The sequence below is a fragment of the Oryctolagus cuniculus genome, chromosome 3 (genome assembly GCF_964237555.1).
Source record: "Oryctolagus cuniculus chromosome 3, mOryCun1.1, whole genome shotgun sequence".
Lineage (NCBI taxonomy): Eukaryota > Metazoa > Chordata > Mammalia > Lagomorpha > Leporidae > Oryctolagus > Oryctolagus cuniculus.
In genome coordinates, this window is record NC_091434.1 from 32,253,012 (window position 1) to 32,272,180 (window position 19,169).

General features: G+C 44.0%; 1 protein-coding gene and 1 long non-coding RNA gene across 22 annotated transcripts in view; one reads left to right on the top strand and one right to left on the bottom strand.

The window, feature by feature from the left end:
* Positions 1 to 11,878, bottom strand: part of CREB1 (cAMP responsive element binding protein 1) — a 76,666-nt gene extending 64,788 nt beyond the window's left edge. For 4 of the 20 annotated variants that reach the window (XR_011387135.1, XR_011387139.1, XM_002712603.5 and 1 more), the window contains exon 1: positions 11,596 to 11,828. The gene's annotated coding sequence lies outside the window, so the exon portion shown is untranslated. Of the gene's footprint in view, positions 1 to 11,595 lie in introns of all 20 variants that reach the window. The other 16 variants (XR_011387138.1, XM_070070299.1, XR_011387142.1 and 13 more) reach the window with 11 other exon arrangements.
* A 19-nt stretch (positions 11,879 to 11,897) lies between these two features.
* Positions 11,898 to 19,169, top strand: part of LOC127491851 (uncharacterized) — a 39,880-nt gene continuing 32,608 nt past the window's right edge. Inside the window, exon 1 of one of the 2 annotated variants that reach the window (XR_011387144.1) lies at positions 11,898 to 12,139. This is a non-coding gene — a long non-coding RNA (uncharacterized lncRNA). The remainder of the gene's footprint in view (positions 12,140 to 19,169) is intronic. The other variant, XR_011387143.1, reaches the window with a different exon arrangement.

The window sequence follows — 19,169 nt, forward strand, 5'->3', positions numbered from 1 at the left end:
AACAGGCTATTTAAAAACTGGCTATGGTTAATCTACAAAGCTGGTAAATGACATGCAGACAACAGCACAGACTTTATGTAGAATTTGCTTGTTTATTTATTTTTGTGTGAGGGTTTACTCTTGGTGTTATATAGTTTATGGAGTTACACAGATGAACAATGACATGTATCCACCATTACAGTATTATACAGTATTTTTCTTTAAGTACAGTTTTGATAAAAGACTTGCTTCAAGTTCAGGCATCTTTACCTAAAGAATCAACGTCAAGTCCAACCTTTCAGGCAGATTTCTATTTCCACTGGTGCAGAGCTGATTAATATTATAATGACATCAGTATTTTTTTTTTTTTTTTGTGACACTGGCAAGAATATTTCCTTCACGTGAACTATTTATAAGACAAAATACGGCTTAAGAACAAACATTATAGTAGCTATTAATAAAGCAAGAACCTTGCAAACTTTACTTACAAAGAGATAACACTATGGAAATGGTGAAGACTATGCCTTCCTGTGTGGCTCCACAAAGCAAGTTTACCACTTAAATTCTCCAGGGCTCAGTTTAGTCATTTGTAAAATATGAAGGAATTACTACTCCCTTCATGGGTAAAATTCTGTAACTGAATTTCCAAAATATAACTGAGTTTATGAGTAACAGACTACACCCACACAGACATAATAAATTCTCATAATCAATACTTTTCACAACGTTCTACCAATTAACATGTTTCACTCAAAGTTGTCATTTCTTGATTTTGATCTTTGCTTTCCAGTTGTCACTCCAAACTGAGGAATGTGGACAAAGAATAAAGGAAGAGCAGAAAGGAGACTGTAACCCCACTCATTGGAGGCTTCAGTAATTCTTCATTCTGTTTAGCAGGGCTTTCACAGAAATATTTACAAGTGTTTATATAATAATTAAACAAGTCATGATGTACAAAATATGACATCAAAAGCATTGGCACTAAAACAAAACAAAGAGATGAACTAGAAACAATCAAAATTAAAATCTTTTGTGCTTAAGGACACCATGAAAAATATGAAAAGATAACTATAAAATGTGAGAAAATTTCTGTAAATCATATACCTGATAAGGGACTGGTTATCTAGGATAACTCCCCAATTTAAGAATGAACAAACAGGCACAATGCTGTAGCACAGTAGGCTAATCCTCTGCCTGAGGCGCCAGCAACTCATATGGGCACTGGTTCGTGTCCTGGCTGCTCCTCTTCCATCCAGCTCTCTGCTGATGGCCTGGGAAAGCAGTGAAAAATAGCCCAAGTGCTTGGGTCCTGCACCCTTGAAGGAGACCTGAAGAAGCTCCTGGTATCAGACTGGCCCAGCCTGCAGCCATCTGGGGAGTGAACCAGTGGACGGAAGACCTTTCTCTTTGTCTCTCCCTCTGTCTGTAACTCTACCTCTCAAACGAATAAATCCATTATTTTTTTTTTTTAAATGAACAATTCCCCAAAGATCTAAACATGGTAAACAAGCATGTGGAAAAAAATGCTTGATATCATTAGTTAAAATGCAATCAAAAGTACAATGAAACTTGCTTATAGCCACTAGAATGACCACAATAAAAAAGGGTAGGTAATAATGACTATTAGTGATGATGTAGAGAAATTAGAAACCTCAAATAATGGGTGGTGATGTAAAAAAATGCAGTAGCTTTGAAAAATAACCTGGCAGTTCACGAAATGATTAAACAGTTCCCATTTAACTCAGCAATTCCACTCCTAGGTATATAAACAAGAGAAACAAACCCAAGTTCACATGGATCGATGTTCATGGTAACATTATCCATACAGCTAAAAAAAAAAAGTTCAAATGTTCATAAACTCATAAATGGAGAATATTCATAAAGTGGACTATTACTTGACATTAAAAAATGAATATGTATTGTAACATGAACTTTGAAAACATTTTGCTAATTGAAAGCAGTTTATCACAGTGGACAATATATTGGTTATACAGTTCCATTTATATACAGTATCTAGACACACAAATCTACTGAGACAAAGTAGATTAGTGGTTGCTTTGGGCTGGGATATGGAGAGATTAAAAGGTGATAATTGAGATGTGAAGTTTCTTTTGGGATAATGAAAATGTCCTAAGACTAAGGAGATAGATATACAACTAGTGAACATACTAAAACCTCCAAATTATACACAAAAATCAGTGAATTGTATCATGTGTGTGTATCTGTTTTTAAAAAGGATCTAAGATATACAATTTTTAACCACAATATAAATTCATAAAACATACACACATGCATACCCTGGAAGAAGACAGGGAGTCAGGAAATATACATTTTAGCTCAATTCATCATATCATTCCTTTGGTTTGTATCTTTTCTCCTCTCAACTGAAATTTAGAGCTCTCTACCTCATTCACGGTTCCTAATAACATAGGCCTACACTAACATTTTCTTAAACAATTTGGGAGTATTATCAAGTTCATTCTTTTTTTTTTTTGACAGGCAGAATAGACAGTGAGAGAGAGACAGAAAGGTCTTCCTTTGCCGTTGGTTCACCCTCCAATGGCCGCCGCAGCCGGTGCGCTGCAGCAGGCGCACCGCGCTGATCCGAAGGCAGGAGCCAGGTGCTTCTCCTGGTCGCCCATGCGGGTGCAGGACCCAAGCACTTGGGCCATCCTCCACTGCACTCCCAGGCCACAGTAGAAAGCTGGCCTGGAAGAGGGGCAATCGGGACAGAATCCGGCACCCCGACCTGGACTAGAACCCAGTGTGCCGGCGCCGCTAGGCAGAGGATTAGCCTAGTGAACTACGGTGCTGGCCAAGTTCATTCTACTTCAAAGTCTTTGTTTTTGTTGCCTATTCTACCACCTAGAATATGCTCCATATCTCTACCTAACCAAGTTCTTCAGGTATTCAATTTAAATTCTACTTTTCTCACAAAACTTCTCTGAAGCCTCTTCTCTTCTGAAATCTGTAGCCCTTCAAGACAACAGTGAAAATTAACATTCTGCCATATATAAATGATTCTTTCTTATTTCATCCTCCGCACTATACCTTAATCTCCTTGAGGGTAGGAAAGATATATGCAGGCTTTATTGTTCACAGCAACTAGAACAATCTTCACTTAACATCTAGGTTATTATTTTTTTTTTTAAGATTTATTTATTTGTTTGAAAGAGTTACAGAGAGAGGAGAGGCAGAGAGAGAGAGGGGAAGTCTTCCAACTGATGGTTCACTCCCCAGATGGCCGCAACGGCTGGAGCCGTGCCAATCCGAAGCCAGGAGCTTCCTCCAGGTCCCCCATGTGGGTGCAGGGGCCCAAGGACTTGAGCCATCTTCTACTGCTTTCCCAGGCCATAGCAGAGAGCTGGATCAGAAGTGGAGCAGCCGGGTCTCGAACCAGCACCCACATGGGATGCCGGCACTTCAGGCCAGGGTTTTAAGCTGCTGTGCCACAGCGCCAGCCCCTAGGTTATTACTTTTCTAAATGTTGGACTGAATACACTTTTTTTTTTTTTTCTTTTTGACAGGCAGAATGGACAGTGAGAGAGACAGAGAGAAAGGTCTTCCTTATGCCGTTGGTTCACCCTCCAATGGCCGCCGCATTGCGCTGATCCGAAGGCAGGAACCAGGTGCTTCTCCTGGTCTCCCATGCGGGTGCAGGGCCCAAGCACTTGGGCCATCCTCCACTGTACTCCTGGGCCATAGCAGAGAGCTGGCCTGGAAGAGGGGCAACCGGGACAGAATCCGGCGCCCCGACCGGGACTAGAACCCGGTGTGCCAGTGTCGCAAGGCGGAGGATTAGCCTATTGAGCCACGGCGCCGGCCCTGAATACACTTTCTTGTGATTATTTCTTCAACAATAAAGTTGAGTCAATGAATTTGCACTGAATAAATGAGTCAATGGCAGTATATAAAACCAACGCATTAATGTTATTGGTCACAGCATGGAGTGGGTGCTTAGTGGTTAAGATGCTTGTGGCCCTGCATCAGAGTCCTAGGTTCAGTTTCTGGCTCCATTTCCTGACTCCAGTTTTCCATCATTAAACCCTGGGATTTAACAGTAATAGCTCAATTGAGTTCCTGCCGCTTACAGGAAAAACTAGGCCCAGTGTTGGCTGTTGTGGGCATTTGGGAATGGGAGCTGTCTTACACATAAATTGAAAGAAAAATAAAAAGTTGGTCACAGCAACAATAAAGTAACACAAGAAAATGACACCCCTTTAAGAGTACAAATACCGAAGCTGGTGCTGTGGCTCAGTTAATCCTCTGCCTGTGGCGCTGGCATCCCACATGGGTGCCGGGTTCTAGTCAAGGTTGCTCCTCTTCCCATTCAGTTCTCTGCAGTGGCCCGGGAGGGCAGTGGAGGATGGCCCAAGTGCTTGGGCCCTGCACCCGCATGGGAGACCAGGAGGAAGCACCTGGCTCCTGGCTTCGGATCGGCATAGCTCTGGCCATAACGGCCATTTGGGGGGTGAACCAACAGAAGGAAGACCTTTCTCTCTCTCTCTCTCTCTCTCTCTCACTGTCTAACTCTGTCAAATTTAAAAAAAAAAAAGTATAAATACTTCAGAATAAGCATTGATTTTCACTTCAGTGATGAAAATAAGATATTTCTGAGTCTACTATTGTTAACCACTTTACAAACAGGAATAATAACCCTCAACAATAATGTTTATTCAAACTTGTCTACATTACATTTTTAGTTATATCTATACTGTCATATAATTATGAAAAACTCATATAACCAGCTCATTAGGGACACTTTTTTGATGGAAAAGAAAATCTGTTTCCAGGGTCAAGATACCACAGGCAATGCTGGTAACCCATATGAACACTGGTTCGACTCCCAGCTGCTGTACTTCTGATCCAGCTCCTGGCTAATGTACCTGGGAAGGCAGCTACCTGCCAGGCACCTGGGAAGCTACGATGAAGCTCCTGGTTTGGCCTGGCCCAGCCCTTGCTGTTGTAGCCATTTGGGGAGTGAATCAGCAGATGGAAGATATTTCTCTTTGTCTCTAACTCTGCACTTCAAATAAATAAATAAATATTTAAAATAAATCTTACTTTCAGACAAAATTCATTCACCTTTGGTAAAGACACTTTCTATCACTACTGGTATATTTCACCTCCACCCTTACACCAAGGTCCTCTCTTGGCTATCTTGTCACTTCTCCAACTGAAAGTGGTCCTTTCTTCTGTCCTTTCAAAAAAAAAACTCACCATCAATCCTCAGACCTCTTCTCCAAGTCTTGTCCCTTTTTTGGTTATCTAGAGATCCTAGATTAATTCAGTATGAGGAAGAAAACTGACAGGTGCTCAATATCTTTGTCCACACAGTGGGTTCATTTATGATAAACCCCTTTATAACCTTACCTCAACCACGAGGAAAAGCAACTTAGGCAGTCAAAAATTTATGGAGGACTTGTTTAAGCTGAGATTTACTAGCTTCAAGAATTGATTAAACACATAGATGAGCAACAATCTGGGAAAAATGTGAAACATATCTTCACAGGGTCTTGTTTGGCAGAGATAACAGAGGAGAAAAATGCAAAACAAAACTTAGGAGGTCAAAAAGAGTTGAGACAAGTGTATGGGTGTTTTACAGGGAGAGATGTGAATTATGGAAAGAAAAACTAATGGTTTACTCTTATCCAAGTTTCACCTCAAAAAACCTACACACTGATAAGTGTGGAAAAAATTTAAAACCAGACTCTCTTTACAGCATCAGCACTAACCAGAGTTGGTCTCATATAATAACTGGAGAGTATTTCATAAAAGTTGGTGAAAAATGGAATTAGAAGTTTATTTTAGTGTCAAAAACTTTTGAAATTATGTATACTTTTCCATGAACTTGTGAAGTGCTTATGGGTACATTAAAATGGCAGAAAACTAAAAGCCATCTTTACACGGTCAGCTCTTGCTCTAATCTAATCATGTCTGCCCATACCCCAGGAGACAATCTACTATTTCATGACACTGTGAGAAGTCACTGAGCTCTCTGGTAGCCTAAAAATATGTCCCAGAAGGAAAAGTTTCTGCCTTTATAGATTTCAATTATCTATACTATCCTCACCCCCAAAGCTGTAAAGATAAGTGCTCTGTAAACATTTTAATCACTTAGCAGTAAAAACAGCACATATTAATATTTTACATTAAATACTAGTAAAACTTCAAGATAACCGTAAAGTGTTCTCAAATTAAAAACTTTAGGTAGGACCAACGCTGTGGCGCAGCGGGTTAAAGCCCTGGCTTGAAGCACTGGCATCCCATATGGGTGCTGGTTCAAGTCCTGGCTGCTCCTCTTCCGATCCAGCTCTCTGCTATGGTCTGGGAGGGCAGTGGAGGATGGCCCAAGGACTTGGGCCCCTGCAGCCGCGTTGGGGACCCAGAGGAAGCTCCTGGCTCTGGGTCGGCGCAGCTCTGTCCATTGTGGCCATCTGGGTAGTGAACCATCGGATGGAAGACCTCTCTCTATCTCTACCTCTCTCTGTAACTTTCAAATAAATAAAATAAATCTTAAAAAAAAAAAAAAAAACTTTAGTATCTATGATCACAACACCTTTACTATAACCTGAGCATACAAAGAATGACACTATTTAATGATAGTTTTATTTGTGTCCCAGCTGCTGCATTAGTTATTTTTTGAGTTTAATCAATGATAAAAACTTAAAGCACATGTATTTTAAAGATAAATATACTAACAGCACATGCATTTAAAATACACTATTGCCTAATGCTGCTTTGAAGAGCCATGAAAGAAAAACAGAGAGGCACTGAAACTTGTGTGTGTTAGCTGAAATGTGTAGTACTTGGTCCAAATGGTTGGTCAAGGACTTTCAGAGTTAAAAAAGAAACAAAATCTAAGCTGTAAGGTTTATAATCTTAGCACTCAGTCACATAGGGGAAGTTATGTTTCAAATGTAGGTACAGAATACAAAACCCACTAATAATTACACTAAGAAATTTTGGAAAACCACTAAGGTAAGTTAATGAGTATACAACCAATAAATAAATTCAAGGAAGATGTGTATTTTTATAACAGCCATGCTGGGTAATGATGTCGCATGAGCTATCTGTTTTAAAAAACATAAACTCGACTATACGAAATTCTCTCAATTTTTTTGCCAAAATAATTGATTGTGGCAATCTGTTCCAGACTGTAAGAATTTTAACAGACCATTAAGTTAACTCAACACAGCTGACTTGTCTGCCTCATATAGGAAGACACTTCAAAAAGTTCATTGAGAATGGAATAAAAACATGTTTATTTTGCTATAAATAACTTTGAAATTCATCAATTTTCCAAAAATCCCTAACATATCTTTATCATTTATTTCACTAAAACTTTCAAAAAATGGCAATAAAGAATAAGGCAGTTCAAATGACAACTTCCTATCAAAAACAGTTTTTCATTCAAATGAAATGTTTTCCATTTAAAGAAGTAAGGTATAATGGCGAATTTCCTTAGTTTAAAAGGTCATATAAGAGCTAAAAATGAAATCAGTTCACTCACTGGTTAAGAGATACAAGTACATCTATATCTATACATAATGAAGAAACTCTTGATGGGGATACCATCTAATTGCTAAACCACAGTAAGTGAAGGGGGAGGGAGGAAAACATAGGATATTATAGTATGTATCATTTGTATAAAGGGGAGGAGGACATGGATTAAATATCAGGAAACACAAATAAAAAAGGTTAACACCTGGGTGATGGGGCTGGCACTGTGGCACAGCAGGTAAAGCTGCCGCCTGCATTGCAGGCAGCCTATATGGTTGCTGGTTCAACTCCCAGCTGTTCCTCTTATGATTCAGCTCTGTGCTGTGGCCTGGGAAAGCAGTGTAAGATGGCCCAAGCCCTTGGGCCCCTCTGAGGCTCCTGGTTCCTGGCCGTTGCAGCCATTTGGAGAATGAACCAGTGGATCAAAGACCAACCTCTCTCTCTGCTTCTGCCTTTCTGTAACTGCCTTTCAAATCAATCTTAAAAATAAAATAAAATAAAATAAAAAATAAAACTGGGTGATGAGAACAGGATATTTTGTTACACCGTATATGTTCTGAAACTTCTGAATGAATTACTCATTCAAAAACAAAATTGAAAATATAATTTGCTAGATTTTGCTTCACAAACGGTGATGTCTTTCTTTTAAATGCTTTCTTCTGATGCATATTCTTACTACTCATTATGCTCCCAACACTTTCTTGGGGATAGAGGTAAGACACTAACATCTTTGGATCTGCTTAAGTCTACTAACATAGTGCTAACAATAATAAACTTAAAAAAAAAAAATTAGGTAACACTTATTGAGCACTTGTAAAATACCAGGCTATTATTGTATGGTTATCACCAAGGAAAGTTGAGGTGTGGAGAAGAATCTTGCCCAAGGTCCCCCAAGTGGGAAGCTAAAATAAAAGCTTAAGATAAACAGCCAACTAGTAACTAGTGAGATGATTCCCTAAGGAACTTTACACTGATCTCACAACCCTATGAAGTAGGTGGTATTATTCTAACTTTAAGACAAGGAAATCCATGCTGAGGAAGATTTAAGAAACTTCCCATAGCTCACATCACAGCTTTAGCACTGGATTCAAACTCAGGCCTATGGTTCCAACTAGATGTCTTTCAACTACATTCTGTCATACTTAATTGCTAAATAAATATCTGAATTACCACAAATTATAAAATTGAGTTCACATATGGGTAATAAAAAAAATTCCTGCATTTTCAAAGATTCTCTACTACATTCTTAAATTCAGATCTAGGCTCTAACTAGAAAATAAATAATCCACCATTGGCACACAGCACATCAAGAATTTTCCAAGACTATGTTACAGGTTAGGTTGCCTAAAAACAAGTTTATGTAGCCAAATCTGATATTTATGGAATAAATGAAATTATAAATTCTAGTGACACACTATAAGCATTAAGTTACATGTAAATAATTTTCTGCACTGTGGGGAAAATACTTAAATGATGTGAAATGGAACAGCTGGTTTCATTATAACATGCTGTACAGAAACAAAACCAAATAACTTAGAATGAGACAAAATAAAGCCATTTCTTTTTGAAGAAAACAAATTATCCACTAATCACATCTAATTAGTTTCAAAAAGAAAAAGGTACCATTTCATGAATCAGGCTTTAAGCCCCAAGTTTCCATTTTCTGTGAATATTTCAATGACTTAACATTTATCTCAAAGTTACCACTAGTGATATATTTGTTATTCAATTTAAGTATTTAGAGTTGTTCTTTACACAGTGCAATGGGACATAATGGGTTAAGTTTTTTTTCAGGCTGTTATGTGAGGAAAAGTCGTTCAAAAGTAGTAACATTATAGAGTTTTAAGTTCCAAAAGAACACTCTTCAGGAAAATTATGTCACAAAGAATTCATTAGCTTTCTAAATGCAAGTGTCCACTAAAAAAAAAAAATTTAAGTAGACCCAGCTGTAATTTTTACTGAACCTAGGACAGCACAGAGGTTTAATTTCATGCCATGTTCCTGGTGAATGTTCAAATATTAATGACTATAAAAGTTTGAGAAATCTCACTTGGATTTGCTAATATTCAAAAATTATGAATCTATAAATTTTAAAGACCTTTTGGATAAGACTGAAGAAGGAATGCACTAGAAACTTTTTAAAAAACTCAGAAAAAAAATCTAACTGGTTTGCAGGAAAAATTTATTAAGGAAAAAACAGTAATCTACCACCACCAATAACTTCTTCAGTGTTTGGAAATAAAAAAGGAAATTCCCTTTATTTGCATCTTCTCAAGTTTCTCAGCAATGACAAATTGCCAATGTGGTCTTTTAAAGACTAGCAACACAACTACAAGAAAACTGACTTAGATACAGGAAAGTCAGAAGAGAATGCTGCTCCCGCCGGTCAGGATTTACCCCTAAACCAGAAGAAGCCTTGCATGTATCAATCACAATTCAATCACACAGTGACAGGTGAGTATTTTTAGAACAAATTATCTGTTCATCTCTCTCACCATCTAAAACGACCGTTTGGGGCTTCACTTTTAAATCAGGAAATGCTTAAAAGTACAAGTTGTCAATAGGCAGCTACCGAAAAGGATCTTACACTAAACCTTCAGAAGACAGACCTAAGGGCAAGCTAAGGCTAGAGTGAAACTCGGTAAGGAGCGACAAATCTAAGTAGGTCATACTGCACGTCCTTTAAAAATGTGGTGTTTTAACCTTGTGTCAGTGACTTTACTGCTGTCCCTTTTCTCAAAAGACGAAGAAAAGTAAGTTTTGTGGCTTAAATTACAGAATGGGGTTCCCCACTGTATGCAAGACAGATCATGGATACTGTTAATGTCTACTTTTAGCACTGTTAGGACATCCATTTCTCATTAAAGTTTATAAAGAGATCCGTGGGAAACTTGGTAGGGGGTGAGGAGAGACCCAGGTGACTCACCCAGCTGACATGTGTGCACCCCCCTCAAAGTGATGCAAAACAAAAGTACGTCTGCGAATGCTCGTTTCAACGAAGTGTTTCAGAATGTTAGACCTCAACTGGTTACTACCTAACTGAAAAGGGTTAAAACCGAAACTGTTTCAAACACCAGCTTCCCTTTTACAAGATCCCAACAGGTTTCTTTTTTTTTTCTTAAAGTTATTACAAATGTTTTTCTTAGCACCCCGTTCCTTCCAAAAAGAATGCATTTCCATGGCTACTGACTTTTAAAAAAAGAAGCGGGGGGGAGGGGGCAGTAAGGGAAAGAGTCAAAAATTCCCTAAAAAAAGCACGACCTCTCATCATCTCAATTGAGCGGCAAAAGGGCAGAAGACAGCCTTTCCCCAACGTTGCGGGAGCGGGGGGCGGAAAAGGGCACCAAGAAAAATACAGCACGAGAAGAAAGCTTGGGGTTCGAACTTTATTGCACAAAAGAGCGTGGAGGGGAGAGCGGATCAGACGCTGCGGCTCTTGCCCGCGCGAAGCGGGCACGCCGGGCTCGGAGGCTACCGGGAAGGCGGCAGGCACCTTCACCTCCTCTGCCCTCGACCGTCGCCTTCTTCTTCCTTCTCCACCCCCCACGGGCTCCCCGGCCGCGGCTGCCCCGCCGGGCCGAGTCGGGCCGGGCCGGGCCGGGGGCGAGGCGGGCGGCGGGGGCCGGCCGGCGGGCGAGCGAGCGAGCGAGCGGGCGGCGCGGGGGGCAGCGCCGGGCCGGGCGGGCGGCCTCCCCCGGGGCGGCTCCCGGCTCCCGGCTCCGCGCCCGGCCCGGCGGCGGCGGCGGGAACGCGGGCGCCAGCTCGCCGAGGCCGCCCGCCCGCCCGCCCGCTCGCTCGCCCGCCCGCCCGCACACACACCCCGGCCGCCGGCTCCCACCCCGCTGCCCGCCCGCCGCCCCCCGCCATGAGCGCCGCCGCTGGCTGCAGGCAGAGTCGCTGCCGCCCCGGCCGCCGCTGGCTCCAGTCCGCCGCCATTATTCTTTGTTCGCTGCGAGCGGCGGCGATGTTGTGGGGCTCGGGCGGAGGCTCCATCTTTACCGCGGCCCCTCCTGCGAGGGGAAGGCCCCGAGCGCGGGTGTCCGGCGCCTCCCCGTCCCCCCTCCGTCCCCCCGGCTCTCTCCGGCTCCTGCCTCCTCCTCCTGCTCCTCTTACCGGTGGTACAAGCTCCTCCGTCACTGCTTTCGTTCGCGGCCCGGATCTCGCTGGAGTTTTATTCTCTCCCCCACGTAACACACCGCGTCAAACTACACCTCCGCCGCGTCACTCACCAACACTCCGCTTCTCCCAGCCGCCCGGGCCACAGGCAGCAGCAGCCGCCGCCGACTGAGGAGCCGCAGCCAGGGAGCCAGCCAGCGCCGCCCAGTGCCGAGTGCGCAGCGGCTGCGCACGGAAACAGCCGAGCGCGGCCCGGAGCGGCTCGAGCGGCCCCGCCCCCGCGTTGGAGGCGGAACTTGCCGAAGGCCTTCGGGCTCCTTCGCGCCAGGCGGAGCGGGGCTCAGCGGGGAAGGGGCCGGGCGGCGAGGGCTGAGACCCGTGCGGGGAGGAGCGCTCTCTACCCCGGCGTGGCGTTCGGGGCGCTGAAACCCCGCGGCGGAAATTTGCAGGAGGAAGCGGGGTTGGTGTGTGACCCGGTGGGGGAATTCCCAAGGGTTCTAGGTGACTGGCTGGAAACCCCCCGCAGGCCTACCCCGAGGCGGTAAGCGGCGGGCTCTAGGGCGGCCACGGTGAGCCCCCGCGCGCCGCCGGCCCGGGAACTTTCAAACACGGCGGGGACGGTGTGGGTGCGGCGGCCACCGGGCAGGGGAGCGAGGGCCACCGCGCCTCGGCCGGCACCCGCAGGCCCGGGGCCTGGCTTGGGCGCTGGCGCTCGAGCAGGCCGCGGGGGGCGTCGCAGGGCCTTGGTGGCGCGGGCTGCCCAGCGGCCGCGAGCGGGGTCGTTCTTTGTCCGGAAGGCAGGGGCTCCGGAATTCGCGGTTGAGCCCTGCGACGTGGGCAGCCCGTCTTGGGGTTCGGTCGGAGCGAGGTTGCTCCTCCTCGGCGCTCGAAATTCGGCCCCACCCCACCTGCCCGCCCTTCTTGGGGCGACATCCTGTGCCTCATTCTCTTTTCGCCGCCTTTCTGCCGCAGTGGTTTGCGCACCCACCCCCACCCTAAGGCTGACACTGTGACTTCCGTGGCCTCCAGGCTGCTGGCACTGCTCCCCCAGGTCGCCCAAGGCCAACCACCGAGTCTCCTCTCCGCTCCTGCAGGCCTCTCCCTGGGTGAAGTCGTGTCCCTTGAAGCCGACTTGTCTTTCTGGAGTAGACCTGGCCCTGCTACCCACTGACTTCTGCTAGGAAGAGAGTTCTCCTTCCTGTTGCTGGCCATCCCCTTTCCGTTAGTTGTTTGCAGGCTTTCCTTCCTGCCATCTCTGCACCAATATTTTAACCATGCTTATTTCTACCCATGGTAAACGCCTTTTCAGCGACTCCACCTGTTAGCTCGTGGGCAGTCGCAGCCTCCTGTCCTTGCTTTACCCCCACTCGTGTAATGGGCTCCCTGGGCCGCTTTTGAGTGCCCCTCCTGTGCTTTGTAAGGCTGTCTCATACTCTTCCAGGGCCTCAGGTGTCCTCTGTCAAAGACCTGTCTGATCCTAAAACTCAAGCCAAAGCCTTCCTCTCGAACGTGGACACGTTATTTCCAACTGCCTTTGCTGCAGTTCATTTGGATGACTGAGGAATGTCAACCTGTACTCGTAGTATCATATTCCTTCCAAAACCTTTTTTCCCATAGCCTTGGCTCAGTAAAGTGCATTCTCTCCATCTGCTCAGTTCAAGCCAGAAACTTTACGGATCTCTAACAGATCAGAGTCACTTAGACTTGTCTGCTTCCTGAAAAAGTGAATTGTGAACTCTGTTTCCTTCCTACCTCTAGTCTAAGCTGCCTTCATCTCTTGCTTGATGGCTCATGATAAGCCCCATCCAGGACCTCAGAAATTGCCCTTGCCTCAATCCAGTCCATTTGCTGCACTGACACCACAGTAATTTTTTATTTTTTTAAGATTTATTTATTTATTTGAAAGAGTTACAGAGAGAGAGAGAAGGAGAGGCAGAGAGAGAGATCTTGCATTCGCTGGTTCACTCCCCAGATGGCCGCAATGGCTGGAGCTGGACCAATCTGAAGCCAGGAGCCAGGAGCTTCTTCAGGGTCTCCTACATGGGTGCGGGGGCCCAGGGGCTTGGGCCATCTTCTACTGCTTTCCCAGGCCATAGCAGAGAGCTGGATCAGAAGTGGAGCAGCCAAGTCTCGAACCGGCGCCCATGTGAGATGCTGGCGCTTAAGGCCACGGCGTTAACCCACTGTGCCACAGCACCGTCCCCACTACAGTAATCTTTTAAAAGACAGTTCTGGTTAAGTTGCTACCTTGCTTTGGGTCCTTGAATGGTCTACCCTTTGGCTACCACACAGTGTGAGTTCTATTATCTGGACTTGTCTTCCTCCACACCCTCTCCAACTGCCTAGCTCTCTGCACTCCAACGTGTTTTTCTCTCTCTGTCCCTACCACAGTCTCTTTTTGCTCCAAGGCATGTAAACACATGCCATTCCTTTCCCCTGGTAGTTTTTTCCCTCATCCACTCCTCCTACTTACCTGTAATTTATCACTCTCTTTTCTGATTCGTCATGCTAGTAATTATTTGCTTAGTGTCCGAGTAATACCTTACTCATTATCTACCCTCTCTCTCCTTTCCCACCTGGAAAAACGCACAATGTCTAGAATATAACAATGTTGGTTAAATATTCATTGAATGGTGAATGTCTGTAATCTCACTAACATTTTGGAGCTCAAATCCTGGCACTCTCGGGGGGGTCAGGCCTCAGACTGGTGGCTTATAAACAACAGAAATAATAAATCTCAGAGTTCGGGAGGCTGCCAGCTGGTCAGGTTCTCCTGAGAGCCTTCTTACAGGTTGCAGATACCCATTTTCTGCTTGCAGCCTCACAGGGCTGAAAAAGAGAGCTCCCTGGGGTTCCTTTATCACTGATCCCATTCATAAAGGCTCCACCCTCGCAGAGCTCATTTATCTCCCCAAAGCCCCACCTCCTGGCACCTTCATACCGGGTGTTAGGATTTCACCATATGAATTTGGGGAGGGCACAAACCTTCAGCTCTTTGCCCAAGTTCAGCTCTTACTGCTAGTGACTTTGGGTAAATTGTTCACTCTGTGCTTTAGTTTTCCCATCTATAAAGTAACAATGGTGATAATAGCACTTACCTGATACTGTGTACTTGGATCAATGTTTGGCATGTAATAAATGTTAATAAAATGTTGCCTTTAACTAGCTTCTGATTGGAAATCTCTGTCAAATACATTTTTTAAATTGAGTGTATCCTCTTCCTGCTCTTATTTACTTATTTGAAAGGCAGAGAGGGAGAGAAAGCTTCCATTCTCTGGTTCACTCCCCAAATGGCCACAATGGCCAGAGCTTGGCCATGCTGAAGCCAGGAGCCTGGAACTTCATCCGAGTCTCTCAAGTGGATAACCGGGGCCCAGCTACTTGTACCTTCTGCTGCTGCTTTCCCAGGCACATTAGCAGGAAGCTGGATTGGAAGTGGAGCTGCCAGTACCACCAGCCAGGGCTCCTATGGGATACTGGTGCTGGCATTGGCATTGTAGGCAATACTGAGGCTGGACCCCCTGCTCTTTAGACTGGTTCTATATGATACCAAGATTCTGGATTCATCTTGGCCTACACCAATCCCCATTGAATATGACAATTTAAAACATTTTATTTTGAGGCCCATATTGTGGCACAGTGGATTAAGCTGCAGCCTGCAATGTTATCATCCTGTATAAGCATGCTCCACTTCCAGTCCAGCCCCTGCTATTCATGCTGGGGAAAGCAGTGAAAGTTGGTTCAAGTGTGCTGGGGCCCTTCTTCCCTTGTGGGAGACTCTGATGGTTCTAGGCTCCTGTCTGGCCTAGGTGTAGGCAGCCACCATCTGGGTAGTGAACCAGGCCTGGAAGACTTGTCTCTCCCTCTCTAACTCTTTCAAATAAGTAAATTTTTTAAAAAACTTCTTATTTATTTGGAAGGCAAAGAGAGAAACAGATCTGCAACTACTGCTTCCCAAATGCTTGCAACAGCTAGGCTGAGCCAGGAGCTGGGAATTCAACCCAGGTGTCCCTTGTGAGTGATAGAAACTCAAGTATTTGTGTTATCAGCTGCTGCTTCCTAGGGTGTGCGTTAGGAAGGTGAATCTGAAGCGTAGCCAGGACTCAAACATGGGCACTTTAATATGGGGTGTGGGAGCCCCAGCAATGTGTTAATTGCTTTCCCATACACCTGCCCCATGGTAATTTTTCATTTCAAAATTTCCTGTTTCTTTTTATTCATAGTGACCTTCCCTTAGGGCTTATCGCATCTCAGTTGCTTTACTAATCCTAGGTGCTTTTTAACTTGAGAACTACTTATCCAATTCATTTTTTGCCATTCTGTCAGACCAGTGAGCCTCAGCAGTGTTTAAATCATGTGTTCTTGAATTCTGCTCTAGTGGGCTGTGTTCCCTCCTAACTTTGTTTACTCATTCACATGACCACTCTTTCAAGTGCAAGTTATTTTACTGAACACTTTGGGTGTATGCCAGGTTTGAAATCTAGTGTGGTATCTCCAGAAAGCAGATGTGGACCAGAAATGTTAAGTTTCCAGCATCCAGTTTTTCTCTCTGGGACTTAGAAGCCATTTCCCTTTTTGACTCAACTTCCCAACTGGGAAAATATGGTCAATAACAGGAAGACGAAAGTAGAGGACAGCACATGGAATTAACTTGAATGTACAATAAGACTGATGAATCTTGAACAAGGTCCAGATAGGGGGCAGGTTTCATGAGATGATTGTAAAACTTTCAAGGAGAAAGTTACATTTGAGAGCTTTTCTCTGACCACGGCTTCCTTTTCCTGTTGTTTTTCTCTTGCTTCTGCTGTTGTACCTAATTTTCACCTTTACTGTGAACTCAAGGTCCGTGAACCCAGCCTATACTTTTAGGTCATTTCTTGTGACTTGATTTGCTTTCACACCTAACCCCAGACCACAGTGACCCAGTTGACTTATTCTAGAAGTCCCCGTTGAGCACCTATTTTGTGCCATGTATTCTTCTAAACATATAACAGGGAACAAAATAGTTGGCCTCTGCTCTTGGAGACATTAGAATCTTCAACTTCTCTACTTTCCTGACATTTTTTTATTTTTATTTATTTATTTATTTATTTATTTATTTTTATTTTGCTGTGCTCCCATTCAGTCACCTGATTGTGAATATTTTGACAACTCTCAAAATTAGATTTTCTCCCAAAATCAGTCTTCCAAAATCCAGACTCGCTTAAACAACTAACCCCTCACTTCTCCACTTGGACATTGCCTTAGCTGGTTTCTTGCAGAAAGTAGGACCTGAGGCAAAAGCTTCTGTGCTGTTGTTTCCTTAGGGAGTAGAATCAAGGGCACTGAGGGTAGCGAAAACCAGTGAATCAGGGGAGGAAGTCAAGAATGAGTCAAAGAGAGGCTAACAGTACTCTCCCGGATTCAACATGCCCAATGCACACATAAACATTTCCATTTTGTGTGGCACCCAACAGACCTTTAGAAAATGTGGGTCTGGCTGTGAGACAACGTGCTATGGGTGGGTATAGCCTGGAATTGGTTGGCCATTGGCAGTAGAGGCAGAATAAACTGCCAAAAACCACACAGGCAAGCCAGACTCAGAGTGGCTGAGCTGCTGTAAACTAGACATCTCAAGTTAGAACTGCTTGTCTCCTGCACCTGCAGCCTTTCCAGTGTTAATTGCCAAGGTTAAAAATCTATCCCTGATTCTTAACGCCTGCCTGCCTTCCACATTCCATCGGGACATTTTATTGAGTGTGCCTCCAAAATGTATCCCCAAACCGCTGCAAGTGAGCAGGGTCTGAAACTTTCAGCTCTTCTCTGGTTTACTGCACTGGCTTCTGCGGAAGTTTCCCGACTTCCTCCCTTGTCATGCACCAGTCACACTTCTTTCATTTGGGGGGCTGTTCTGGTGCTTAAAATGCTCTTCTCCCAAATATCCACAGCTAATGCCCTCACCTTTTTCAAAGCTTTTCTAAAATGTCTTCTCACTCAGGCCTTGACCACACTGATAAAAACTACAAATTAATACCCACATCGTCTACTTCCATCCTCTGTGACTTAGCTACCTTCAAAAGACTACCTACTTTGCCACTTTTTATATTTATTGTTGATTATTTCCTCTGTTACAAGTCCTAAAAAGCTGTTTCTTTGTTTGATGATGTATCTTAAACACTTGGAACTATCTGTCATAGTAAGTACTACTAGTATTACTACCCGTCATAGTAAGTACTTAATATATTTTATATATATGTATATATATATATATATATTTGTTGAATGAGTTCTAGCTTGCCTATTTTCTGTCTCAGGTGTTTTAAACTGTTCAGGTTTCTTTTCTTGGTTGCTCATTTAGGTGGTATATGATGGATTTCTTTCCATGTGGTGGGATTTGCAGTCTTTATTTTCTTATTTATTTTTTATTTGTTTGAAAGGTAGAAGCACACAGAGAGAGGGGAAGGCAGACACAGAAAGAGCTTATATCCACTGGTTCACTCCCTAAGTTCCCACAAGAATTAGGGCCGGGTCAGGCTGATGCTAGGAGCCTGGAACTCGGTCCAGGTCTCCCACTTGAGTGGCAGGGCCCCAAGTACCTGAGCCTTTATCTGCTATCTCCCATGGTGCAAATTAGCAGGAAGCTGGATCAGAAATGGAGGTGGAATTCAAATGCAGGCACTGCAAAATGGGATGCAGGCATCCTAAGCAGCATCTTAACCACAGAACCAAATGACCATCCCTCCCATACTCTTTATGTAATAGATACTAATAAATATTTCTGGATGAGAAATCAGTTGAAATCCTCTGAAATGGCAAAACCAAGTGTGAATGACCCAAATGCCCTCTCTACTGAATAGTTAACTATTTAAATAATTTTTGTCCCTTATATATACATGGACCTTTTAAAAATAATTATAACATTGTGATTATTCACTTGCTTGTCTTTATTGCGCAATGAGCTCCCTAACAACAATGTTCTGTTTTGCTGAACTTACATCCCTAGTAATGGGCATGTGGTAGGTGCTCAATATTTTTTTTTAAGATTTATTTATTTATTTATTTGAAAGTCAGAGTTACACAGAGAGAGGAGAAGGGGAAAGAGAGAGAGAGAGAGAGAGAGAGAGAGAGAGAGAGAGAGAGAGAGAGGTCTTCCATCCGATGATTCACTCCCCAGATGGCCACAATGGCTGGAGCTGCACTGATCCAAAGCCAGGAGCCAGGAGCTTCCTCCGGGTCTCCCACACAGGTGCAGGGGCTCAAGGACTTGGGCCATCTTCTGCTTTCCCAGGCCATATATCAACTAAACTCCTGATCTCAACTCCTGATCCACCTTTCCCTCAAAAAAACATCCTTGACAAACAGCCTTCAATATCTCAGTTAATGGCAGCTCCATCACTTGATTGCTGAGGGTAACCCAGTACCTCCTTCACACCCCATACCCAGTCTGTCAGCAGATCCCCTTACTCTCTCTTCAAATCCACAGCCATGCTCCCTAGCTCTGCTGAGAGCACTTTGGTCCAGACCGCTGTGGCCTTTGACTATGATTGCATATCAGCTACCCATACACTTATGTTCCCTACACAACAGCCAGA